This window comes from Canis lupus, chromosome 23 (genome assembly GCF_048164855.1).
Source record: "Canis lupus baileyi chromosome 23, mCanLup2.hap1, whole genome shotgun sequence".
Classification (NCBI taxonomy): Eukaryota; Metazoa; Chordata; class Mammalia; order Carnivora; family Canidae; genus Canis; species Canis lupus.
The window spans coordinates 26,970,833-26,997,958 of record NC_132860.1 but is presented as its reverse complement, the minus strand read 5'-3'; the positions used below and the strand labels follow the sequence as shown (position 1 = coordinate 26,997,958).

The window sequence follows — 27,126 nt, the reverse complement described above, 5'->3', positions numbered from 1 at the left end:
TACTCTAATGCCTTAAATCCAGGCCAGTTTTTCCCCCTACCAGATTCTGCTACTTCTTGTTTTCCCACTCACATAAGATCATAAACTCTTAGTAGGCAGAGATCATGCTTTTTCTATCTTTATATTCCTCAGAGAGCCCAAGTCAATTAGCTATACTCAGATTTGTTATTATCTGATTTTACATATAGAGAATGCATTGCCTAGTAGAAAGAGATAGATAGGCCTGGTTGGGGATCTTGGCTAGGAGTCAGTGGAGCTGGAATTCTAACTTGGATATTGAGTCCAAGTTGTGCTGTCTTTTTTTCTAGTAAACTGTAACTGGATTGGTATGCTTTTGACAGGGGAAAATGATCCAGACTGAGCCAAGCCCCAGAAGCAGTGAGTATTGGCTGCACTTGGAGAGAAGCAACTAGGCTGATGTGGCCAGAGCATAGGTTGGATTAAGTGAAAGGAGATGGGAGGAAGGCAGTGAGAAACATTGAGGGGAAAAAAGGTGAAAAAGGTTTGGAGCCAAAGAGGACAGCTCATTTTTATTAATTAATTAATTGATTAATTAATTAATCAATCATTTTTTCAGTTTCTAAGTCATTTCACTCATAATTTTGTGTTTCTTTCCTGAATCAATAAGTACTGTACAAAACAATGGAAAAGTGGCTATCATTTTCTCTCCCCTGCTCCCCCTGGGCCACTTAATTCAGGTATTCTCCAGATTTGATCCAGCAAATGAGATGAGTGACGCTATAGGTAGCCCCTTGAATAAGACAGATCGCTTTAATGTGTACTTTTTATTTTTATTTTTTTAGATTAAAAATTTGTTTTATTTGACAGAGGGGAAGAGAGAGTACAGCAGGGGGAGTGGCAGGCAGAAGGAGAAGCAGTCTCCCTACTGATTCGGGAGCAGGGCTCAATCTCAGGACCCCGGGATCATGACCTGACCCGAAGGGAGACGCACTTAACCAGCTGAGCCCCCTAGGCACCCCTAATATATGTTTTTTTAGAGAAAGCCTCCTGGAGTTGGGAGCCTTGCTGGGTGTGAAGGATGGTTAGGATTTGAATTTACAGGGATGGCATAGGATTTGTGGAGAAATGTGAATGCACACCTCTCTTCCTCTTTAAACAAAGTTGGAAAGCCAAGCACCTGTTTAATTTGCTTGGAGCATTGTCAAGGGAAGACGATTACTGGAGAGTGGAGATTGGGGCTAGAATTCTAGATTTAGAAAGCATAGAATTCTAGATTTGAGGATTTAATTTTGATTTCCATTAATATCACTATAGATATATTGTCTCTTCAAAGATGAGTTGTGGGAACCCTGGACAGCAACTGGGTATTTATTTTAGACTTTTCACTTTGGATGAACTTACTTACTATATGCAGCTCTGGCTACTCTTGAGTAGCCTCCAAGTTCCATGAGCTGTTGTAATTTCTCATTTTCCTGAGATGAGCATTTGAAAAGCATTTGATGAGGTAGTGGTGAATGAGAATGATTTACTTAGCTAAGGAATGTCTCCCATTTACATTTAGTGACATATGTAAATTTGGGGATTCTTAAACTCTCTCTGGAGATTTCTTCACAAATGACAAGATTTTTAATATATTCCCTTCCTACATTTTATACTCAAGTCCATAATCAGCCTAGTCTTCTGTTCTGATCCCTGCTCCACTCCTTGACTTGCCTGTGTGACCGTGGATAAGCCTCCTTCCTTTAGTTCCTTCATCCACAGTAACAATGGTGCTGAGCTGGATAACCTCTAAAAGCTATTTTGGTTCTGATATTTTAGGACTCTATATAGAATACAGATCAGCTTTTTCTTTGGCACTCTTCATATACACAGATCATAATGCATTAAAACATAATTATATCATAGTGACTCTACATATATTGGCTTTATTCAACACATGCACATGAAACATTGGTAATCATGCCACACTGGCTTTTTGAGTATTTTTGTTGTGTCCTGTCCTTTTTATGTCCTCTGCTGCCTTCGTATCTGTTTGTGCCTTCTGTCATCCTGCAGAGCAGGTCACAGACCCAGAGACACCACTGTGACACCACTGTGTTCTAGTAGTATCAGAAAAAGCCCCACACAACAAAAACCACTTTTTAAATTGAACCAGCTGCTTCAATTTAAACTAGCCTTCCTGGCAGCTACAGATTATCAATTTCTGCACAGGCAGCCTGCAGAGCCAGGAGGAGGAGACATGGCAATTTTGTCCTAACTTGATGGAAAAACCTCAAGCCTCACCTTTTCTATCAGTTGCAAGTGTGTAGTTTGCATTTCCACTCCTGCTTTACTGCTATATTAAAGATTTGTGGAAGGAGGTAAAAAATGCAAAAGAGAGAACCAAAAGGAACTATATTTGCAAAATGTGGTTTAAGACAACTGCCTTTGGATATGTTTTTGCCTCATTTTTATTAGTTTGCTCCATAGTTTTGGATATGAATAATTCTTACAAGGCATTCCAAACATTTCATAGCACTTAAAGTTTAGAGCCTTTTCCCCCCACCTTATATAACACATATTTCTAAACAACCTAGAGATGATGCCTACTATGAGTACTTACTTTTTATTGAGTACTTATTGTGTGCCTGACACTGTGCTAAATCCTTTACATGTATTATTTCTCTTAACTCTTATATCAGCTATAAAAGTAATGTTACCACCTTTTGAAACAGCTGAAGACACTAAAACCCAAAGAGATTAAGTAAGGTACCCAAGATCACACAGTTAATATGTGATGGAGCTCTGATTGGAATCTAGTTAATAGGGCCTAGCCGGACAGCAATTTTTGTTAACTTCTGTGATTTACTGTCTGAGAGAGATGGGATTGTATACGTCTTTACTTACAGATGAACAAGCTGACTAGAAGGGTTTAACTTGCCAGTAATCACATGGTAGATAAATGGTAGACATTGGACCTGAATTTTGATTATTTGATTTGGAACCTATGTCCCAGCTGGTTTTTATTTTAAACTGTCTTATTTTATGTATATATATTTTAGAGAGGAGAGGGGAAGGGCAAAGGGTGAAGGAGAGAAAATCTTAAGCAGGCTCCACAGTCAGTGCTTGAGCCCAACTCAGGGCTTGATCTCACAACCTTGAGATCATGACCTGAACTGAAATCAAGAGTAGGATGCTTAAGTGACTGAGCCACACAGTCACCCCTTATTTTTATATCTTAATAAGATGAACCACTTCACATTCTTTTGGATTAGTCTCGGTATGGATTATAAATAAATTATAAAAAGGTCTTATTGGGGATGCAAAGAAAAATAAGATGTTAGGTCAGTTCTCAGAGAACTAATGGTTTTTTGTAAGGAAAAGACATGTCTAGAACTCTAGAGGTGCTCCCACTATTTAGTACTTGGAGGGAAAACCCATAAAGAGTTCAGACTAGATGTCCTTTATAGAGTTCAGGCTATGAGTCATTTAAAGGAGGGGAATGTAAGTGTGAGCTATGATTTAATAGGGGGAATTTTGTTGTTGTTTTGGGAAGGGTTGTTTAGTATATGATAATAAAAGATCCACAACCCTCAAGTGTGATTAGAAGAAAAATAAAACTTCCTTTTTAAAAAATTTTTTTTTTAATTCATTTATGATAGTCACACAGAGAGAGAGAGAGAGAGGCAGAGACAGGCAGAGGGAGAAGCAGGCTCCATGCACCGGGAGCCTGACGTGGAATTCGATTCCGGGTCTCCAGGATTGCACCCTGGGCCAAAGGCAGGCGCCAAACCGCTGCGCCACCCAGGGATCCCTAGAAGAAAAATAAAACTGGGGCGCCTGGGCGGCTCATTCGGTTAAGCAACTAACTCTTGGTTTTGGCTCGGGTCATGATCTTGCAGTTCTGGGATCCAGTCTCGCATCAGGCTCTGCATTCAGCATGGAATCTGCTTCAGATTTTCTCTCTCTGTCCCTCCCCTACTTGCACATGCACACACACTCTTTCTCAAATTAATAAATAAATCTTTAAAAAAAAAAAGAAAACCACAGAATTCTATAACCAAGTTTTGTTTTTAGTAGGAACAGAGTTCTGAAATGTTTATATGAGTGAGGTTATTTAGCATATTTGTATTTTCTGTGCCTTGCTTACATAAATTTTTATTAAATGAATGAGTTTTGGGTCTGATTGTGAAGGTACAGGGGTACTGTGTCATTACTATGGCATAATGTGCTATAAAGGCTCAAAATGGAACCTTTAAAGGATATCTAGTCTAACTTCTTCTAACTGATGAAAGAACTAGGGCCTAGGAAGCAGAAGTGACTTCTAGAAAGTTGTAGAGGAGGCCTGGGATCCACTGCTCCTGGCAGCAATAATAATTTTCTATAATAATTGCCAATGTTTTCACAGAGATTTCGTGAACATAGGTAGAACACACAGAAAAAATGTTGTTAAAAATATTTTGAATCACTGATTTCTTTACAGGTAAAGTGAGGATATCGAGGTTTGAGTTTTTTCTTAGTTCTGTTGCTCTGTGTACCAAATTTAGATTACAAAGGTTCAATAGATTGAATCTAACTTTTGATCATAGTTTTCCCACAGTGCACATCTAGCAGAGTTTTTTTTTTTCCCTCAAAGGCCTGGCTGGAAGTAGCCTTTATCTCTGATGTATAATTTACCTCTTCTTCCTGGTATTTGAGGCTTGTTGGTCTTGATAAATGCCTGTTTTCTATGCACAGCCTTCAGTTAACATGGGGAGCTCCTGGTGTGGAGCTGCTTAGGAGGTGGTGGGTGAGAGTGCATGTGAAGTGGTCAGGATGGGTTATAATGGCTTGTGCCCATAAGCAACTCATTAACTCACAGAGCTTGTCTAGCTTGAATGAATTTGTAAACTTCAGTGCCAGAAGGGGAAACTGATGTGAAAAGGATGCATTGGTATTGTTTCACTGCAGAAAGGAATAAAAGTCAAACAGGGTCCAGTAGTGGAGAAGAAATTAGAGTCCATCAGTTCCAGATTTGACTCTAAGGCTTAGTCATTTATAAGCTATGTGACTTCAGATGGGTTCCTTAGTCTGAAGCTCTGTTGTCCCATTTATGAAATGATGTTAGTAATACTAAGTACCTCACAGGGAGATTAAATTCTTCCTGAGATACCTGCATGGCTTGTTTTCCTCCTCTTTCAGGTCTTTTCTCAGCCTCTGTGAGGCTTCCCTAACTATCCTTATAACAGTTGTTATCCCTATCCTGTCACTCCCTGTTCCCTTACCCTGCTTTATTTTTCTGCCATACGGTCATAGTTTTTGCTATTTGTTAATCTTGTTGTTCCTCACTCATGATAATAACAAAATATATCAGTAATAGTAAGAGGTAGTTCTTCTATGTTGGGCACTATTCTAAGCACTCAACATAGGTGAATTAATTTAATCCATATAGAAATCCTGTTAGGTGGTAGTACTATTATCATCTCCATATTATGGATTAAAACATTGAGGCATGAGGACATGAAATGATTTTCAAAGAACACATAGCTGGTTAGCAGTGGAGTCATAATCTGAACCTGAGCTCTTTGGCTTCATTCCTTGCTTTTAACCATGATACTCTACGGCCTCATTAGAACATAAGCTTCCTGAGGACAAAGATGTTTGTCTGTTTGTTCAGTGCTATTTCCTTAGCACCTAGAGTGGTACTTAGTATATAGTAAGCAATGACTGTTTGTTAAATGAATAAATGAATGAATGTACTTTGATAATAGGTGAGAAAAAAGGTTAAATGGAGTTTATTTACCATTGCCCCTCTTTATTTTCTAGGGTCCTAACAATTACTCTAGTCCTGTGTTATTCAATATGGTAGCTAACAGCCACATTTCAGGTACTCAGTTGCCATATGTGGCTAATAGCTACTATATTGGATACTACGGATGTAGAACATTTCTGTTATTTTTTTATTTTTATAAATTTATTTTTTATTGGTGTTCAATTTGCCAACATATAGAATAACACCCAGTACTCATCCCGTCAAGTGCCCACCTCAGTGCCTGTCACCCAGTCACCCCCACCCCCCGCCCGAACATTTCTGTTATTGTAGAGAGTTGAGATTGGACAGTGATTCTCTAGTACCTCTTGGGTGCCCAGGATAGAGGGCAAAGAGAGTGAAGCCTGAGGTGGAGACAGTGATGAGAAAAGAGAAAGGGGCGAGGGATGGGCTCATGAAGTGCCTCAGGTGCCAAAATAAAGGTTGGCCTTTAGTTTTATGCAAGTGGCTTCTGAACTTGACCATCTATCAGAAATATCTGGGGGAAAAAAAAAGAAATATCTGGGGGGAAGCTTGTTTAGCATTCTGATTCTCAGGTGGTCTGAATTAGTAGTTTTGATATGGGACCTAAAACTCTGTGGGGGAGGGGATAAATAATTCAGAACATAAGCTTCACCATCTTAACTATTTCTGAGTGTGTAGTACAGTAGCGTTAACTATACATACAACACATCTCTAGTACTTTTCCTTTTGCACAACAGAAACTATACCCATTAAACAGCAGCTCCCTATCCTTCAAAGCTCCTGGCAACCATTCTACATTCTAAGAGTTTGACTACTGTAGATACTTCATATAAGTGGAATTATGCATTATCTGCTTTTTGTGTCTGGCTTATTTTACTTAGCATAATGTCCTCAAGGATTATCCATGTTGTAGCATATGACAGGATTTTCATCTTTTTAAAAACTTAATAATATATTGCATATATATGTATATACCACATTTTCCTTATCCAATCATTTGTCAGTGGACATTCAGATTGCTTCTCCCTCTTGGCTGTTGTGAATAATGCTGCACTGGAACATGGTTATGCAAATATCTCTGCAATATCCTGTTTTTAGTTCTTTTGGATCTAGACCTAGAAATGGAATTGCTCGATCTATTTTTAACTTTTTGAGGAACTTCCATACTGTTTTCCATAGCAGCTGTACCATTTTACATTCCCAAAAACAGTGCACAAGGGTTCCAGTTTCTCTGCATCTTTGCCAACTTGTTATTTTCTGTTGGTTTTTTTTCTTTATTTTTTTTTATAGTAGCCATTCTACCAGATGTGAGGTGGTATCTTACTGTGGTTTTGATTTGCAGTTCCCTGATAATTAGTGATGTTGAGCATCTTTTCATATGAATGTTGGCCATTTGTGTATCTTCTTTGGAGAAATGTCTGTTCAAGTTCTTTGCCAATTTTTAAATCAAACTATTTGTAAAACTGTTTTAAATAACTACCCTGGTTAATTCTGATGGAGGGTGGTAGTGAGTGGGCCAGAAGCTGTGATGGAGAGTGAGGGGGCTTGGCTCACTCAAGCTACATTATTCTCAATTGGATTATTCTTGGCATCACACATTGTCTCCAATTTGATTTTTTTGTTATGTCTATACCGTTAAGCCTCAAATTAGACAGGTGCTTCCCTGGGGAGTCTTTGCTATGTCCTGAAATTACCCTCTCTTACATTTCCTGAGCCTTTAGCTTCTAATACAGTCTCTTTCCTTTTCACCAGGCATGCTTTCTCTGTGTTGGTACTGTTGGGCAGGAATCTCTCCATTGCTCCTATCATCCCTCCTTTGTCCCCGCCCACCCCCCCCACCCCCCCACCCCAGTTTCTTCAGATTCATCACAGCAAAACTCTTCCTGATCCTGTGCCCAGGCCTGTAACCCAGGGCTTCCTGGGGCCTTTGCATCAAACAAGGATGGTTCTGCCTCCTTTTTTGAGCCTTTCCTGAGACAAAGGACTTGGCCTGATACTCAGAGTCTCAACTGTTTAGAATACACCAATTCCTGATTCAGTCTCTGGCCTCCCATCGCAAGGGCCCAGTGGTCTTTGAATTAAACAGTAAGCAGAGGAGATCTCTTGTGCTTCAGGTAAAAAACAAACAAACAAAAACAGCCTAACTGCCATTCTTCTGGATAGGGAGTCTGAAGCCTGAGGTCCAGTCCTGGATCTGCTACTGACTTACTGTTTAACTTTGAGGAAGTCACTTGGTCTCTCTTTTCTCTGTTGCAAAATGAAGGGCTTGAATTAAATGATCTTTGAGGTCCTGCCAAGCTCCAACATTCTTTGGTCCTTTTCCATTAATTAAACTGTATGCTACTGGTGTGCTTGGCCCTGTTTTGGGGAACTCCGTAGGTTAACAAGATAGCCTCTGCTTTCACAAAACTCATAGCCCAGGAGAGAAGCACACATGTGAACAACCAGGTCTAACTTGAAGCAAGTCTAGAATGCGACTTGTCACCAGATATGTTTGAACAGAACACAATCATTAGTTCTACCTGGAAGGATCTGTGAAGCTTCAAGTAGGAGAAGGTTTAAGCCTTTGGTCTTGTCTTCACTTCTCTTGTTCTTTCTTCCTTTTCCTCATCTCTGAGTCCCCAGGCCCATTCCCTTCTTAAATTTTGCCACAGTTTTCATGGTAAATCACATTACTCCTTTTTTAAAAAGCCGCAATTACAACAACCGAAAACACACACAGTCCTAGAAACCCTTTCCTCCCAAACTCTTGAAATAGTTATATAGGTAGGCAGCCCAGGTGGCGCAGCAGTTTAGCGCCGACCCCAGATTGAGTCCCATGTCAGGCTCTATGCTTAGAGCCTGCTTCTCCCTCTGCCTGTGTCTCTGTCTCTCTGTCTCTCTCTCTCTCATGAATAAATAAATAAATAATTAAAAAAAAAGTTGTATAGGTATACAAGTTACATGTAAAATTCCTTTAGCCTATCTTTTATTATTTGGAACTAAGAGTTCGAGTGGCTTCTCTCAGTTTGTCTGCCATCAGAATTTTAAGCTTTGAGTGTTTGGGTTTCATTTTTGCTACTACACTATGAGCTCCATAAGCACAAACAAAAGATCTTTTTTTTTTTTCGTCATCTATAGAGATTTACGTAACAAATAACCCAGAGTAGACAGTCATTAGATGTGGGCTTATTTTATTTTTATTTTTATTTATTTTATTTTTATTTTTTGTGTGTGGGCTTATTTTAAACGGAGTCACTTGGCTCTGATATGGATGTCATACTTGCTGTTTATGTTATTAAATGAAAATTTAAACATGTAATAGTCTTTTTGTCAATCTAATCCTTCTTCCTTGCCTCAACCATCTTCTTGACTCTAAGAAGGATAGTGAACATTATGATGTGAAGGGAAAGAACACTGGGTTTAGAGTGTAAGGAATCTACACTCTAAAGTAAGGGTAAACTCTAAAGTAAATTTGTAAGTAGAGGCTAATCCCAGTCTGATTCCCCAGTGAGTTGTTGAGTGATTGCAGAAATGCTTTGGAAAGTAAAAAAAAAAAAAAAAAAAATTGATCTTTTAATTTATTTTAGCTTTTAGCATTTTAAATTTAACATTCACAAAGTAACTCTTAAGTGCTAAGATTGTGCTAGAGGAATAGAAATAAAAGTAAGATATGGCCTTTGCCCTCCAGGAGCTTCAAATGCTAATTTGGCAGGCAGATAAGAACACAAAGGAATAAAAGGAAGTGAACCATGGGGATGGGAAGGGAGAAGAGTTGGGCAAAATGCTTGACTGTGGGATTTGCCGGTAAATGGGGTTCAGGAACTTGGCTTGCCTTCTGAAGATTCCATCTGTGATGTCTTTTCTCAGAGTATAGCTGGGGTGAAGGATCTACTTCCTACATATGGTATGAAATTGGAGATAGACTCAGTGTTCAGTCAGTTATTTTTGTATAACAACACTGTTGTATAGGAGAAAGAATAGGGAACTTGAGTTCACATCTCTGGTCTGTCACTGAAAGGGTATGCATCCTTGAGCATGTTACACAGTATTGCCAAAAGATTAGTTTTGTTAATAAAGATGAAAGAATAAATGTTTCATGCAATTATTCAGTTTAGTTTGATAAACATTTATGAGAGTCTACTCAGTGCTAACTGGATTCCAAGGCTGGAGAAGTGAAAGGCGAGTTTCTGAGGAACTCTTAATCTAGTGGGAAGAATTGTGTCATGTAAGACTGTGAAATAGAAGCCAAGTAAGAGCAGCCCTTGAGTTAAGTGCTATATAAACATGAAGGCATTCTACCACATGGATGACCATTCATAGGACTGCTTCCCATTAGAACAATAGTATCATAAGTAATGTCTGATCAGATCTCCTTTCTGTTTTTGGGATGGCTGTGTGTTTTTTAATCAACAACTGGTTCCTGAAAACTCAGGATTGTTACAATGAGTAAATGTAAAAACATCAGTCAGATCAACTGGAATCAGCATCTGACACGTAGTAGGCAGTGACTAATGGAAGCTCTTATTATCCCTAATATGTGTGTCACCTGAGTCACAGAACAAGGGGAATCTCTCAAATTAGCTGCCATGTTCTGGGCACTGTTCTAAGGCATTAGGAGTACAACAATGAACAAAACAGATGCGAATATTTACTGTCATGGAGCTTACATTTTTTGGGTGAAGACAAATAATTAACAAGATAAAAATTAAAATATTAAATGTGGTAGACAAGTGGGAAGGAGGAAAACTCAAAGAAGGGAAAACTATAGTGTTGGGGGTAAAGGTTTGAACTTTTAAATAAGGAGCCAAGGAAGGCCTCAGTTGAGAGGGTGACTTTTGATTAAGACTTGAAGAAGATGAGAGAATGAGTTGGAAGAAGAATATTCAAGGGGTGGGGAATAGCAAGTGCCAAGACTGAGAAGCCAGAGTTGGTATGTTTTAAGGAATGGCAGGAGGCCAGGGTGGCTGAAATGAAGTGATCAAAGTGGGGGAGAGTAATAGAAGAGGTTGAAAGGTTGTGATGGGAGCAGATCTTGTTGGGTCTTCTAGATCCTAGGAAAGACTCAGCTTTTCCATGGAGTAAGATGGGGAGTCATTGATGGGAAGAATTACATGATACAACTTTTTTATGTTTTCATAGATTCAGACTACTGTGTTGACAATAGATGGAAGACAGGATAGATCTCAAAGCAGGGAAACCAGTTAGGAGGCAGTTGCATCAATCCTGGTGAGAGATGTTAGTGGTTTAAATTAAGATGGTGGAAGTGGGAGTAGTGAGAATTGATTTTTAGGTAGAACTGAAAAAGATTTGCTATTGGGCTAGTTGTGAGATATAGCAATTGGACTGGTGAGATATAAGTAAAAGAGAAGTGAAGAGTGACTCCAAAATTTTGATCTTTGCAGTTGAAAGGATGGAGTTGGCATTAACTGAACTGGGAAAAGACTTCAGGAGAAACAAATTTCAGGGGAGAGGGTGAGTGAATATAAAAATATAGATGGTATTTGCATTCATGAGATTAGATGAAATGACCTTGGGAATGCATAGAGATGCAAAAGAGAAGAGGCCCAAGACTTGATCCTAGGCCACCACAAAGTTTATTTTTTTTTTTATTTTTTTTTTTTTAAAGATTTTATTTATTTATTCATGAGAGACACAGAGAGAGAGAGAGAGGCAGAGACACAGGCAGAGGGAGAAGCAGGCTCCATGCAGGGAGCCCGACGTGGGACTCGATCCTGGGTCTCCAGGATCACACCCTGGGCCGAAGGCAGTGCTAAACCACTGAGCCACCCGGGCTGCCCCACCACAAAGTTTAGATACTGAGAATAAACTGCCAGAATAATTGGAGGAGGGATCAACTCCACCAAAACTCAGTGAGTATTGTGTCTGGAAGCCAAGTGAAGAAAGTGTTTAAAAGTGGGAGAAAGTGATCAACTAGGTCATACTCTGCTGGAAGTAGCAAGGAAGATGGTAGTGGTCACTGGTGACTTTGATAAGCAGTTGTGGTGGTATGGTGGAAATGAAAATTCAATTGGTGTAGGTTCAAAAGAATGAAAGGAAAGTGAGAGAAAGCAAATAAAGATAGCTCTTTCTAGAAGCATTGTTCAGTGAAGGAAAGTAGAGAAATCGACTGGTAACTGGTGTGTTATATGGAATAAAGGGGTTTTGTTATTTTTTTAATTTGTTTTTTTAGACAAGACAAAAGGAGCGGATACTAATAGGAATAAACCTGAAGAAAGGGGAAAACCTGATAATGCAGGAGAAAAAGAAGAGAGATAACCAGTGTAACATCCTTTGTTTGGTGAGGGGATAGAATATGGTGCATCTGTGGAGGCTTGGATAGGAACTGGTACTTATGGTAATAGGGGAGAAGTTTAGAGTGTATGCGCACAGATGCAGTTTGGTAGGTAAATATGGTGGGAGCTTGTGAAAGTTCACTTTTGGGTGATTGATTTTATTTAGACAAATAAGCAAAATTACTAGGTGACAAAATAACTAGTGAGGTTAGGAGCATAGAAAGCATGAAATAGTCTAGGAAAGTAAATAGTCTTGGCAAACACAGAATGATTGTCATGTTCCATTTAGAGCCTACACAAAAATAGTGATCATAAGTTTAAAGTTTAACTTTAGTGAACATAGTTGTGTTTGTTTCCCCCTTGCACTCCCAAGACCTGTGCCAGTATAGGCAGTGAGTAGATGGTGAATTGCATTTAACCAGGGCTGTGGTTTAATCAAACTAGTGTTAATATAAGTGGTCAGGGCCAACGGAGGGATTATAAAAATTGACCATGGAATTTAAACTAGCCAGAATTAGGAGGGAAGTAAGCCTATGAGGAAGGTGATGGAAATTAAATGCAGATGGAATCAGTAGATTGAATGTCCTTAGAGCCTAAAGGATTGTTAGAGTTGGAGTAACTATAGTGAGTGAACTGGAAAGGTAAGAGACAGTGATTGGAGAATGAGATAATTTGGAATTAGGATTATAGAAGATTGACAGTTATTGGTAATGACAGGGTAAAAAATATAACCATGGGAATGAGAGGCTGATGTAGGATGGAATTCAAGATAACAGAGAAGAGGAGGTCTGGTAACTGGGAGAGCAATATGTTATAACTATTATTTATATAGTTATTGCAATTACCAAGAATTATGGCAAGAATGGTATTGGAGAGAATAACAATAGTTTGCTAGGAACCACAGTCTTTAAGGAATAAATGGAAATAATAGGCTGCAAGTTCAAGTCCCAGTAGTAGATGGGGAGTGAGAGAAAAAACAGCTCCATTTGCTAGGGCTGCAGAGGGTACATTGTCTGGGACTGCCAGATTTCACTTAGAGCAAGAAGGCAAGGGTGAGATTCACAGAAGAGATTGAAGATACAGAGATTTGCTAATCTTGAGATCCAAAGGGTACAGTGGAAAAAGTCAGGAGAGGGATCCCTGGGTGGCGCAGCAGTTTGGCGCCTGCCTTTGGCCCAGGGCGCGATCCTGGAGACCCGGGATCGAATCCCACGTCGGGCTCCCGGTGCATGGAGCCTGCTTCTCCCTCTGCCTATGTCTCTGCCTCTCTCTCTCTCTCTCTCTGTGTGTGTGACTATCATAAATAAAAAAAAAAAAAAAAAAAAAAGGAAAAAGTCAGGAGATGAAGAGGGGAGAGAGATGAGAATCAGAAAATACATTGTACAGAGCCACAAAGGAGTAAAGTCTGGGAGATGAGGAATGGCCTAGGAGTTCTGGGGTGGGAGTGAGTGCCGCAGCTAATGATATTCTCAATTGAGAAGGAGGTGGTCTTTTCTAATTGTTTGTAGTAAGATTATTCACATTGGTTCTTCCAATGACATTTGGAATAAGATATGATTTACTGAAAAAAAAAAAGATACGATTTACTGGATTAAAAAAATCCATGTGGATAATATACATTTATTTGCAAATATTAAAAACATGCTACTTTGGAATAAGAAACATTTATGAATGTATTATAAAAACCAGACGATGCATACTTATTCTGCAAGAAAATATGTTTGGCAATACCAAAGCAGATTGGTATCTTGTTCTAAGCATTAATTTCTTTATTCAAACATAAATACTACTTTGTCCTTTTTTCTGAGAGTCATTTTGCTTCCTAATGAACATGCTGGAATTTATTTTCAGGGGAGTGGGTTGCTTCATCTGAAGGATCTATTCAGAAATAGTTGTTCCAGATTACAAATCAATTTGGAAATCCAATGGCACTTGAGGGGGAAAAAAAAATGCTGCAGTGAGCTTTTGATTTTATCTTGAAAAGCTAGTAAGTGGTGGTCAGACTTACAGTTTGTGATCATCTTTATCTAAAATAGAAAGTCTGGAATGTTTTAAAAACCAGCATTTTCATGGTATAACAGATAAACTTTGATAACATTATGCTAAGTGAAATAAGCTAGTCATAAGGGACATATATAATTCCTCTTATGAGATTCCTGGAATAGTTAAATTCATAGAGACAGAAGGTAAGATGGTGGTTGCTGGGGGAAGGAGAAAATGGGGAGTTAGTCTTTAATAGGTACAGAGTTTCAGTTGGGGAAGATGAAAAAGTTCTAGAGATGGATGGTGGTGATAGTTGCACAACAATGTGAATGTACTTTATACTTCAGAACTGTACACTTAAAAATGATTAAAATGATAAATTTTATGGTAATATTTTACCACCACAAACAAAAAAAGCTCCAGTGTTTTGAGTGTCCAGTGCCTATAAGACTACTTGCCTAAACTAGTTGACCATTCTCACATTGAATTATAAATAATGATCCCCCTTTTCCCCAATATCTTACATTTGTGTACTCCTGTATATTTAAGTAAATGTTTTGATATCTGATTCAGAACAGCCTTGAGAGGTATATAGGATTAGATAAGGAAACAGATTGTAAGAGACTTGCTCCTGGTAAGTCAGAGACAGTAGTCCGTGTCTAGTTCAATGTGGTCTTGTTCCAGAACCTTCCTAGCCATAAATGAGGGGGTTTAAACCTTAAAAGTGGGGGGCTTTCTCTGAAGCAATATGTTTCCTCAGCAGAGACCCCCGTCCCTTTATTAGAGCTTAGAGGCAGAACAGTTGAGATCTACACTCCTCTAACTTGCACATTCTGCCTGGTTTGTATTCAGATCTTCGACAGAGCATCTGGACAAAGTAAGGAGACTGATCACACCATCTGCAGTTTGAATGATTAAATTCTCTATGCCCATCTTTCTTTTTTGCCCCTAAAGGGAATTAGTTTTTCAAATATTCAAAATATAATAGGATCAAAAGTAAATAAAGAGATTTACAATGAAGGGAAAAATAAGGAAAGCAGAATAAATGAAACTAAGGTAAATTTAGTACCGTAAATTCCTGCTTATTGCTAAGATTTGGTAGCAAATTCAACTCTGAGCTTCCTAGTGGCCAAAGCAAGGTCTAGTTCAAGGTTCAGAGTGCCTGTCATTCATTCATTTATTCTTTCAACTGGTAGTTTAAGAAGACACACATATATCTCTGGTTTTAGTATCTGAAGAAAATAGAGCTCATCTTAGACAATAGATGACATTAGTGCTTGCCACCATAAACTTGATAGTAGGCTCTGTGTCTGGTTTATTTCTATTTAGCTTATACCTGACACCAGTAATTGGCTCAGAGTGAATACTTATTATGGACTTCCTGAATGAATAAGAAATTACTGCTTTTTTAAGGATCTGATGTAAAACTTGGACAATTAGAGTTATTTTGATGTTCAGCAAATACTGAATACCTGTAACGTATACTCGGTCCTGTGCTGGGCTCTTTGGGAAATAAAGACATGAATAAATTATGGATTTATGCTCAAAGAGTATTTTTTATTTTATTATTTATTTATTCATTTATTTTTAAGATTTTATTTATTTATTCATTCGTGAAAGACACACAGAGAGAGGCAGAGACACATGCAGAGGGAGAAGCAGGCTCCATGCCGGGAGCCTGACATGGGACTTGATCCCAGGTCTCCAGGATCTCGCCCTGGGCCAAAGGCAGGCGCCAAACCACTGAGCCACCCAGGGATCCCAAGGAGCATTTTTTAAAAGCTGATGATACAAAGTACTATGTGAGAATATAAAATGCTTTGTGAGGACTATGGGAGCTCAAAGGAGAGAGTTCATCATAGGCCGGCTGTTCAGTTTCCCCATTGGTAAAAAGGGAATAATTATTTACTTCATAGGGTTGTTATGAAAATTAAAAGAGTTAACATATGTAAAGCTCTAAGAAGGATACCAGGCTATTAGGAAGCATTCTATAAATATTAGCCAATAATAATATTTAGGAAAGACACCCTGGAGAAGGGGGTGCATGGAGTTAGGTTCTTTAGATCCTTATGCTTGTCTCTACCAAAGCATCTGAATGTCCTTATATGACTCTACATTTCCCTACTCTGCTAGCTCCAAGGTCCTTTAGGGTATGTAACATAATAATGTTGGTACTGGGCCTGGTATAACATAAATACCTGTTGAAGGTTTGTTGACTGAAGAAAGGAAGCAAGCAAGCATACTAGGGGCCAAGCAGGCTTGCTCCTTTAATGACTGAGAAGGTTCTAAAGACATGCTTTCTGGAAGCCCTACTTGGCTCTGAATTATATCTGACAGCATATTCTGCTGACCTGTTATTCTTTCTCCATGTTCCTTCATTCCTTACTTGCCTTTATATCCTTGTTGGACTACTGCTGAGCTAATGGTTGGTGGGTAGTTAGTTCACAGCAACCATCATCTCAGATCATATTGATTCCAGGTGTTCATTGTACATCTTTGCCTCTGCTTGTTCAAAAATGAAGGCCACTTAGGGGCACCTGGGTGGCTCAGTCAGTTAAGCATCTGCCTTCACCTTAGGTCATGATCCCAAGGTCCTAGGATTGAGCCTCACATTGGGCTCCCTGCTCAGTGAGGAATCTACTTCTCCATCTGCCTCCTCCCGACCCCCACTCGTGTGTGCATGCTCTCTCTCTTGCTCTCTCTCTCTCTCTCTCTCATAAATACATACATACAATCTTTAGAAAAAAATGAATGCTATCTTTCAGTGCTTACTTTGAAACCCCTTATTTTCTCCTCATTGAGCCCTGCATACAGAAAGTTTCTAAATCCTATAAGTTATGACTCAAAATAATTTCTATGTTCTTTCTTTCCTTTGTATTTCCATTCTTACTTTCTAGTTGAAACCTTCTTTCTTTTCTACCAATGCATCCTCCATCTTCTCATGAAATATCATTCTAAAACACAAATATGGTATGTCACTTTGTTCTTTTTACTTTAAATCTTTCATGGCTCCCTATTCATCTTCACAGCAGTTCTTTAGATTAAATGGTAGTATTTCCATGTCATAGATGAGATAATTGCCTTCCTGTAGCAGATAACCTCAAGGTGAAATTAATGCTCCTCGTAGTCTTTTGAGGCTAATTACCCTTTTAAAACCTTAAACCCAGAAAGAGGACAGTCCAGAGTCCTGGGCATCCCTGTAGACATTGTGGATCCAAGCCATTGAAAACCACACGTGATGAGTAGGTTTCTCTAGATGCAGTAATGAAAAAGTCACCATTCATTGAGTGTACTCTGGCAAAACATATATTGTTTAATTTCTTCCTCCCAACATACTTTAGAGGTATGTGATAATCTTATTTTATTTTTTTCCCCATTTTTAAAAATAAATTTATTTTTTATTGGTGTTCAATTTACCAACATACAGAATAACACCCAGTGGTATGTGATAATTTAAGATATTATGTCATTGTGAAACTGTGGTATGCAGTCAGTTTGTTCAGCAAATAGTTTCCAAAAACATACTGTGTGCCTAACTTTGTGCTACATAGTAGGAATGAAACTCTAGGAAAACAAATCTTTGCTTTCATGGGCTAGGCAGGAGTTGGCAGTGTGATATTATGTTAGAGTATGATAAATACTACAGAAGCTTCCCAGTGAAAGTAGCATCTAATTGAGACCTGAAAAGAAGAGTAGGAATTATCCAGATTAAGAAAGAGGGTAGACGGTGGCGCAGCGGTTTAGTGCCGCCTGCAGCCCAGGGTGTGATCCTGGAGACCCTGGATCGAGTCCCACGTGAGGCTCTCTGCATGGAGCCTGCTTCTCCCTCTGCCTGTGTCTCTGCCTCTCTTTCTCTCTCTGCATCTCTATGAATGAATAAATAAATAAATAAATAAATAAATAAACAAACAAATAAATAAATCTTTAAAAAAAAAAGGAAAGAAAGAGGGTAGATTAGTGAGAACCCCTGAATGATGGAGAAGGGTGGTATTTCAAGGCACAGAGAACAGGGTGTGGAAAGACTCCGAGGCAAGAGAGTATGGCATGTTCAGGGGAACTCAAAGAAGATAAAATTTGCTGGATTATAAAGTGTGAAGGCAGGAAAAAACCATTTTGAAAGTACAGCCATTTTAGGTATCATATCTAGATTATGAAATAGCATGATGTCATGGGAAGGACTGGACTTGGGATGTGAAGACCCACATTTTAGTCCCTGGCTTTACACTGGCTATCTATGGGATCTTGAACAAATTATTTAACTTCTCTGATTCTGTTTATCAGCAAGATAGTAATTGGTAACTCTTGCACCACACCATCCCTTTTTTTTTTTTTTTTGCACCATCCTTTTAAGCTATAAAACTGCTACACTATGAAAGCTTGTCTTAATCCTTCTGCCAAGCAAAATGACATCCTTGCTTTGTTTTAAACACTGTTTTAATACAGCACTTTTATTATAGTAATTCTTATGTACAACTGTTTTCCCACTAAGATGAGCTCTTTTAAGGGCATAAAATGACACAAGGTAAGTCCCAAGTTCTTGTGAGGTTTAATGAATAATTGGATTCTATATTAAGGGAGATTTCCTCTGAAATTTGTTTGCTCTTAAAAAAAATCCTTGAGAAGAAATTTTGTATTATTTGCAAGCATTTGGCTTGAGAGACAATTATGTTGTGTTTTTGATTAGCAAAAAAGTCATTTTCTTAAAGCTATTTCAGTGGGCTGAATGTTCTAGTAGTTAAAATGTGACATTTTGCAGATGAGCATATCATTTACAGGTAGGCACAAGAGGTGGTTATTGAGGTTTTGCATGAAAAGATCTTCCTGTTAACTGGAAACCTTTTTGATATTGAGATCCTCTTGGCAGATCCTAGAAATCAGAGTTCTCCATTTCACCTTTAAATGGAAACATTTTCTGAGATGAAATGATATATACAGAACAGTAAAATGTGGAAATCTGATGTGCAGTTTGATTACATTTAGCAGACCGTATAAAGAAGTAGGCAGAAAAAAAAAAAAAAGAAGTAGGCAGCTACTATAAAAATTGGCCTTCTTTGTGTATCATCATAGTAAAAGAATTAAAAAAAAAACGGTAAAACTGAGTTTTCTTAAATTTGTTCGGTAGGAGGAAGTTAATGATATTAAGCTATTGAATTTCAATGAAGAATTTCTTTTTATTTACCCATTAATTTATTCATCTTGACTAGTCAACAAATGTTCAGTGAGCTTTATACCAGGCCCTTTTCTAGAAATTTAGTAGTGAATAAAGCAGATATGGTCCTTTGACCTCATGACGCTTCAGTTGTAGCAGGAAGAAAAGAATGAGGCCAGCAAATTACAGCTGCAATAAGTATGGATAACAGAGGTTTAGAGAACTCTGGGATCACAAAATGGCCGTAGCCATTCCTAACCTGGCTTTTTGAGATTCTTCCTAAAAGTTATATAGACACAATTGAGAAAAGGGTCTAGGATACTAATATCTTTGCCATGGTTTCCCTCAGATTCTGTGCTCCAACCTTCACAACTACCTGACATTCTCTGAGCCTCGCTCTCTCATGGCATAATCTCATGAATGCCCTTTACTTCCCCTTCTCCTTCTGTAGACTTCTGTTATCCTTCAAAACAGATCAAATGATACATTCTTTTGAAATCTTCAATATCTCTCCCCCAATTAAATAGGATTAGGTTCAGCTACAATATTCTAAAATAACAGTGGTTTGGAAATACAGGGTTTTATTCTCTCATATGAAAGAAGTTGAGAAGTAGGTAGTGCAAGCCTGACCTGGTTGTTCCATGAAATCATCAAGGACCTAGACTCTTTCTGCAATCCTTGATTTGAGATTTCCATTCACAAGGTTACTTCATGAAAAAGAAAGCTGATGAATTCCAATCATAATGTCCTAATTCTAGCAAGAAAAGGGGAATAAGGGGAGAAAGCAGGGCACCCCTGCCAGATAACACTGTTCCCTTTAAGTAGCCTTTAACAGAAGACCTACACAATATTTCAATTATATTTTATTGAGCAGAACTAAGTCACATAGCCACACCTAACTACAAGATGGGCTGGGAATTAGAATCCTTTAACTGAGTGTTTTGCCACCTAATGGTAGTCATAGTGTTCCGTCCCCTCCCCCCACCCTTGGTTAGTTGTTCTTTAAATTCTCAGCACTCTGTAAGAACAGTCCTATATTGCTATTGTCAATTTCCATCTTTCTTTCACGTAAATACCCCAGGGATAGAAATTGTGTCCTGTTATCTCTGAATCTGTAACACTTTGCAGAGTCTGGCACAGGAAGTATCTTCATGTGTATAAAATGGAGGTGTTGAACTAAATGACAATTACTTTTAGCTTATAAAATATCTGTAACTATTTCTTGAACCACCAATTCATATTTTTAAACAGCTTTATTGAGATATATATGATAAATTTCACTTTTTTTTTCTAAGATTTTATTTATTTATTCATGAGAGACACAGAGAAAGAGAATCAGAGACACACAGGCAGAGGGAGAAGCAGGCTCCATGCAGGGAGCCCGATGTGGGACTCGATCCCCGGTCTCCAGGACCAGGCCCTGGGCTGAAGGCGGCGCTAAACGGCTGAGCCATCCAGGCTGCCCGATAAATTTCACTCTTAAATATACAAATTCAGTGCTTTTAGTAAATTTACAGAGTTGTGCAACTATCACCAAAATTCAGGTGTAGGCCATTTTTATTACCCCAAAGAGATTCCTTGCTCCCGTGTGCTGTCTATCCCATTCCTACTCCAAGTCCCAGGGAACCAAATATCTACTGTCTGCCTCATATAATTTGCCTTTTCTGAACATATCATATAAATAGAATCATACAGTGTGTGGTCTTTTGCTCTGGCTGTTTTTACTTGGCATAATATTTTCAAAGTTAATTCATATTGTAATATATATCATTGTTTTTTTTAAATTGCTGATATTGTTGAAATTTATATTAAATTTTAAATTTTTAAGTTTTATTTTTTTAAACATTTTTTAAAATTTTTATTTATTTATGATAGTCACAGAGAGAGAGAGAGAGAGAGGGGCAGAGACATAGGCAGAGGGAGAAGCAGGCTCCATGCACCGAGAGCCCGATGTGGGATTCGATCCCGGGTCTCCAGGATCGCGCCCTGGGCCAAAGGCAGGCTCTAACCCGCTGCGCCACCCAGGGATCCCTTATATTAAATTTTAAAAGTTATTTTCTTTGTTTTGGAATTAAATATATTAATTTATTACAAATTATTGTATTTATTGTAATCCACAGATACAAACTAAATTAATTTCGGTAAAATAGAAAAACTTTGTTCTGATAAAATTCCATTCCCCCTCTCCTTTACTTGGGCTCTTGGTTTTTGTTTTTAAGATTTTATTTATTATTGGGGGGAGGGGCAGAGAGAGAGAGAGAGAGAGAATCTCTAGCAGACTCCATACTGAGCATAGAGCCAGACATGAGGCTCCATCCAACAACCCTGAGACCATGACCTGAGCTGAAACCATGAGTTGGATGCTTAACCAGCTGAGCCACCCAGACATCACTGGGCTCTTGTTTTTATATAAATTAATAATTATATATGTGCAACAATAATGGTTTTATTTTTTTTTTTAATTTTTAAAGATCTTATTTAGACACAGAGAGACACAGAGAGAGAGGCAGAGACAGAAGCAGGCTCTCTGCGGAAAGCCTGATGTGGGGCTCCATCCCAGGACCCCAGGATCATGACCCAAGCCAAAGGCAGATGCTCAACCACTGAGCCACCCAGATGACCCTGTGCAACAATATGATTTTCGACTTACTGTTTTATATAGCTGTCTTTTAAATCTATTAGGATAAAAATACTTATATTTTTATATTCACCTACATAATCACCTTTCTGGTGCTCTTTATTTCTTCACATGGGTTTGAATTACTCTCTAGTGCTGTTTCCTTTCAGCCTGATAGTTTTAGGTATTCCTCCTACCTCCCCCCCAGTATTTCCTAAGTATTTTTTGAAAGGCAGGTATCTCAGTCATTATTTATGTGGGAATGTCTTTGTTTTAGCCTTCAGTTTTGAATGATAGCTTTACTGGAATTATAAGTTTTTAAGGATAAGTTTTTAAGGAGAATATGTTATTTTTATTTCTATTTATTTTAAGTAAAATTGACATACAGCATTACATTCATTTTAAGTATACAACTTAGTGATTTGATAAGTTTATACATTACACCGTGTTCACAAGTATAGTTACCATCTGTCCAGTTACATTGCTATGACAAGTTCACTGACTATATTCTTTATGCTCTGCTTTTTTATTCCCATGACTTACTCATTTCATAACTGGAGGCCTGTATCTCCCTCTGCTCTTCACGTCTGTTGTGCCACCCTCCCATCCTAGACCCCTCTGGCAACCATCAGTTTGTTCTCTGTATTTATAGTTCTAATTCTGCTTTTTGTTTATTCATTTTTTATAGATTCCATTTATAAATGGAATCATGGTATTTGCCTTTCTAGTCTGACTTAATTTCACTTAGCATAATACCTTATAGGTCCATCCATGTTTTCTTAAATGACATCATCTCACCCTTTTTTATGGCTGTGTAATGCTCTGTTATGTTTATTCTCTTGTTTGTATGTATATACGTTTTCCTTGTGCATTTGTCTTTTGAAGGACACTTAGGTTGCTTCCATGTCTTGGCTATTGTAAATAATGCTGCAATAAACATAGGGGTGCATATATCTTTTTCAGTTTCTGTTTTCATAATGTCCATTAGTGGGATTATTGGGTCATATGGTATTTCTAATTTAATTTTTTTTCTAATTTAATTTTTTGAGGAACCTCCATACTGTTTTCCACAGTGGCTGTACCAGTTTACGATTCTACCAACAGTGCACAAAGCTTCTTTTTTCTCCACATTCTTTCTTTGTTGCATTTTGTCTTTTTTTTCCTTTTTAAGATTTTATTTATTTATTCATGAGAAAGACAGAGAGAGAGAGAGAGGTAGAGACAGAGAGAAGCAGGCTCCATGCAGGGAGCCCAATGTGGGACTCGATCCCGGGACTCCAGGATCACGCCCTGGGCCAAAGGTAGGTGCCAAACCGCTGAGCCACCCAGGCGTCCCAGTTTCTTGTCTTCTTAATTTCACCATTCTAACAGACATGAGACGATATCTCTTTGTGGTTTTGATTTGCCTTTCCCTGATGATGAGTGATGTTGAGCATTTTTTCATATGTCTGCTGGCCATCTGTATGTCGTCTTTAGGAAAATGTTTATTGAGGTCCTTTGCCCATTTTTTAGTCAGACTGCTTTTTTTGTTGTGGTAGTGGGCATTTTGGTTTTTTTTTTTTTTTAGTGTTGAGTTATATAAGTTCTTTATATATTTTGGATATCAGCCTCTTATCAGATACATCATCTGCAAGTATCTTTTCCCATTCAGTAGGTTGTCTTTTTGTTTTGTTGATAGTTTTCTTCACTGTGCAAAGCGTTTTATTTTGATATAGTCCCAATATTTTTGCTTTTGTTTCTCTTGCCTTAGGAAATATATCTAGAAAAATGTTGCTATGGCTGATGTTAGAGAAATTGTTGCCTGTGTTCTCTTCTAGGATTTTTATGGTTTCAGGTCCCACGCTTAGATCTTTAACCTGTTTTGAGTTTATTTTTGTGTATAGTGTTAGAAAGTAGTCCAGGTTCATTCTTTTACATGTAGCTGTCCAGTTTTCCCAGCACCATTTATTGAAAAGACTGTCTTTTCCCCATTGTGTGTTCTTGCCTCCTTTGTCATAGATGGACTATATAAATGTGGTTTTATTTCTGGGGTCTCTGTTCCATTGATCTGTGTGTCTGGTTTTCTTTCTTTCTTTCTTTCTTTCTTTCTTTCTTTCTTTCTTTCTTTCTTTCTTCTTTCTTCTTCTTTCTTTTCTTTCTTTTCTTTCTTTTCTTTCTTTTCTTTCTTTTCTTTCCTTTCTTTCCTTTCTTTTCTTTCTTTCTTTTCTTTTTCTTTCTTTTCTTTCTTTCTTTTTTTTTTTTTTGCCAATACCATATTGTTGTGATTACTACAGGGTTTTTTTTTTTTTTTTTTTTTAGATTTTATTTATTTATTCATGAGACACAGAGAGCGAGAGAGACAGAAACATAGGCAGAGGGAGAAGCAGGGTTCATGCAGGGAGCCTGATGTGGGACTCGATCCCAGGACTCCAGGATCATGTCCTGAGCCGAAGGCATATGCTTAACTGCTAAGCCACCCAGGCGTCCCTATAGCTTTGTAGTATATCTTGAAATCTGGAATTGTGATACCTCCAGCTTTGTTCTTTCTCAGAATTGCTTTGGCTGTTTAGGCTTTTCTGTGGTTCCAAGAGGGTTATAAATCTTGGTTAATATGTTTGCTTTTTTTTCTTTCAGCACATTTTATATATCATTCTTCTGCCTCTAGCTTTCTACTATTTCTTATGAGAAGTGAGCTGTTAATCTTGTTCCCTTTTATCTGATAAATTGTTTTCTCTTGCTACTTAAAAAAATTCTCTTTGGTTTTCCACAGTTTTTACAACAATGTATGCAGGTATAGATATTTTTTGTGTTTAGCCAACTTGGAATTCATTACCTATTTTAGATATGTAGTTTAATGTATGTTTTTAAAATAAAATTTGGAAAGCTTTTGGCCATTATGTCTTCAAATATTTTTTCTGCTCATATTTTTTTCCTCTTTCTGGAACTCCCATTACTTATATATTGCTCTGATAGATAGTTTCCCACAGGCCACTCTAATTTCTTTTTGTCAGATTGCATAATTTGTATTGATCTTTCAGTTTGATGATTTTTTTCTTCTGCCAGCTGAGATTTGTTATTGAGTTCCTCTTGAATGTTTCATCTCAGAATACAATTTCCATTTTTTAAAAAATTTTTGTAACTTCCGTATATTGACATTCTCTATTTGATGGATTATTATCATCATACTTTCACTTAGTTCTTTGAGTATAGGTTCCCTTGATTCTTTTTAGCATTATTTATAACACCTGTTTTGAAATATTTCTCTGCTGATTTCAACATCTGGGCCCCCTTAGTCAGTATTTATAATCGTCTTTTCTTTTCCTGGTAAGTGGGGCACTCTTCTCTATTTCTTTGCATGATCCATGATTTTTTTTAAAGATTTTATTTATTTATTCATGAGAGAGAGAGAGAGAGAGGCAGAGACACAGGCAGAGGGAGAAGCAGGCTCTACCTGGGGAGCACAACGCGGGACTCGATCCCGGATCTCCAGGATCATGCGCCCTGGGCCGAAGGCAGCACTAAAGTGCTGAGCCACCCGGGCTGCCCTGATTCATTTTTTTGTATGTTTGTTGAAAACTGCATGTTTTAGATAATATATTGTGGCAACTCTTAATTCAGATTCTTCTCATGGAGGTTGGATATTGTTGCTGGGTGTTTTTGTTTATTTACACTGTTCTACAGTCTGTCTCTTGCAGTGTGTGACTCCTGATGTCTTTTTTTTTTTTTTTTTTTAAAGCATGAATGCTTAATTATTTAACATGAAAGTTTTTTCTGGTCATATTTTTTAAATTATTGTTTTAATTTTTAAACCTGGCTTCTTAAAGTCACTCTGGGTCATTGTAGATTAGTGGTCAGTGATTGACTTAAACCCTAGGCCAGGAAATCTTCTGCCCTGATGGATCTGTTTGTCATTTGGAGAATGCATTCAGAGTTCAGTCAATTTAAAATTCTGCTTCAGCCTTTACTTTTAGTGTGTTCAAGGCCTCACATTCACATAGAGTCAGTAGATAGCTAGGACCTTCTCCGGTTTCTCCTTAGCAGTTGTGAAATCTTAACCGTCAGGGATACCATAGTGGGTCTTATCAAGACACATTATGGCTGTTTTGTTCTCTAGTATTCCCTTTTAAATTTCTGGTTTATATGCTCTGTTGCCTGCTCTAACTAGTATTCTGACCTGAATCTAGCTACAGTAGTGGCCTTCCTGGATTGTTTACTATTGTTCCCCAGATTGTCCCTCTATTGTTTTTGACAATGATGCTGGGCAATATCCAGAGCTGGTTCTCTATGCTCAGCTTCAGATTAAATCAGCCCACTCTGGCACCAGTTGTCCTCTTGACCTGCCCTGGCCTGCCCTGATGGAATTATTCCCAGGGAGCTGGGGGTTGGGAGATAGGGGCAGCCCTAGGTTAAAACACCACAGATTTTTGCTGTTCTTAGTATGGTTCAGTAATTTTTATTTTTCTTTTATTTTTTAAGTAGATTCCACACCTAGTGTGGGGCCCAGTGTGGGCCTTGACCTCACTACCCTGAGATCAAGACCTGAGCTGAGATCAAGAGTCAGACTCTTAACTGACTGAGCTACCCACCTGCTCCAGTTCAGTAATTTTCCTTGAATCAACATTTCTCAATTAGCTGTATCCCTTTGGTTATTTTTCAGAGGCCTGAATTGGTTGGTTTTGACCATTTTGTCCAGTTATATTGTTGCTTTTTGGGGAGAGGGTTTGCCAGGCATTTTAAGCATTCCAGAATTTCTGTCTCCTTGTATATTTTTTGGTATCTTAATTTTTGTTTAACTTTAGAAGTTCCCCAGCTAGACCATAACTTCCTTTGGGCAGACACCATCCCTGTTTTCTGTACAGTATCCATCCAATGTGAGTTAAACCTTTGAGCTTTCATTTCTTTATCTGTCAAATGAAATTAAGAATCCTTGCATTGCTTACCTCAAAGGACCAAGTAAAATAGTGGTTAAAAATTTTGTAAAGTTAAAAAAAAAAAAAAATTTGTAAAGTATAAACACTTTGTAAATGGTAAAATTCTTTAAAAGTTTTAAAATAGTTTGCAAGCTGCAATAATAATTCTTAACACTGCAACCTGCTGTGCATATAGTAGTACTTCCAAGTATTCATCCTGAATACATAGGCTTTTTTTTTCCTTGTCATTTTATGCTCATAGGTTTTGCTGTTGGTTTGAAAGAAATATTCACATGTTTTTTGAGTGCAGCAGCAGGCCACTTGCAGAACAGTCTGGGAATGAAAGCTCCACCAGAAGGAAAGTTTTCTTTCCCTCTCTCACACGTTGTTCCATTGCCTGGCTCACCACTGCTGGTTCTGCAGTTAGAGAGGTGAGCTATCAATTGAAGCTTCTGTGAACACTGGAGAGATGTGGAGTCAGGTAGTTCTCTGAGATACGC

The 27,126-nt window shown here is 38.1% G+C and overlaps 1 protein-coding gene across 8 annotated transcripts in view; it reads left to right on the top strand.

The window, feature by feature from the left end:
* The window catches only part of FAM168A (family with sequence similarity 168 member A), a 187,342-nt gene that overhangs the window by 88,238 nt on the left and 71,978 nt on the right, over positions 1 to 27,126 (top strand). Inside the window, exon 2 of one of the 8 annotated variants that reach the window (XM_072794526.1) lies at positions 11,098 to 11,167. The exons of the other annotated variants lie outside the window; for them this stretch is intronic. The gene's annotated coding sequence lies outside the window, so the exon portion shown is untranslated. The remainder of the gene's footprint in view (positions 1 to 11,097; positions 11,168 to 27,126) is intronic. 8 annotated transcript variants of the gene reach the window in all.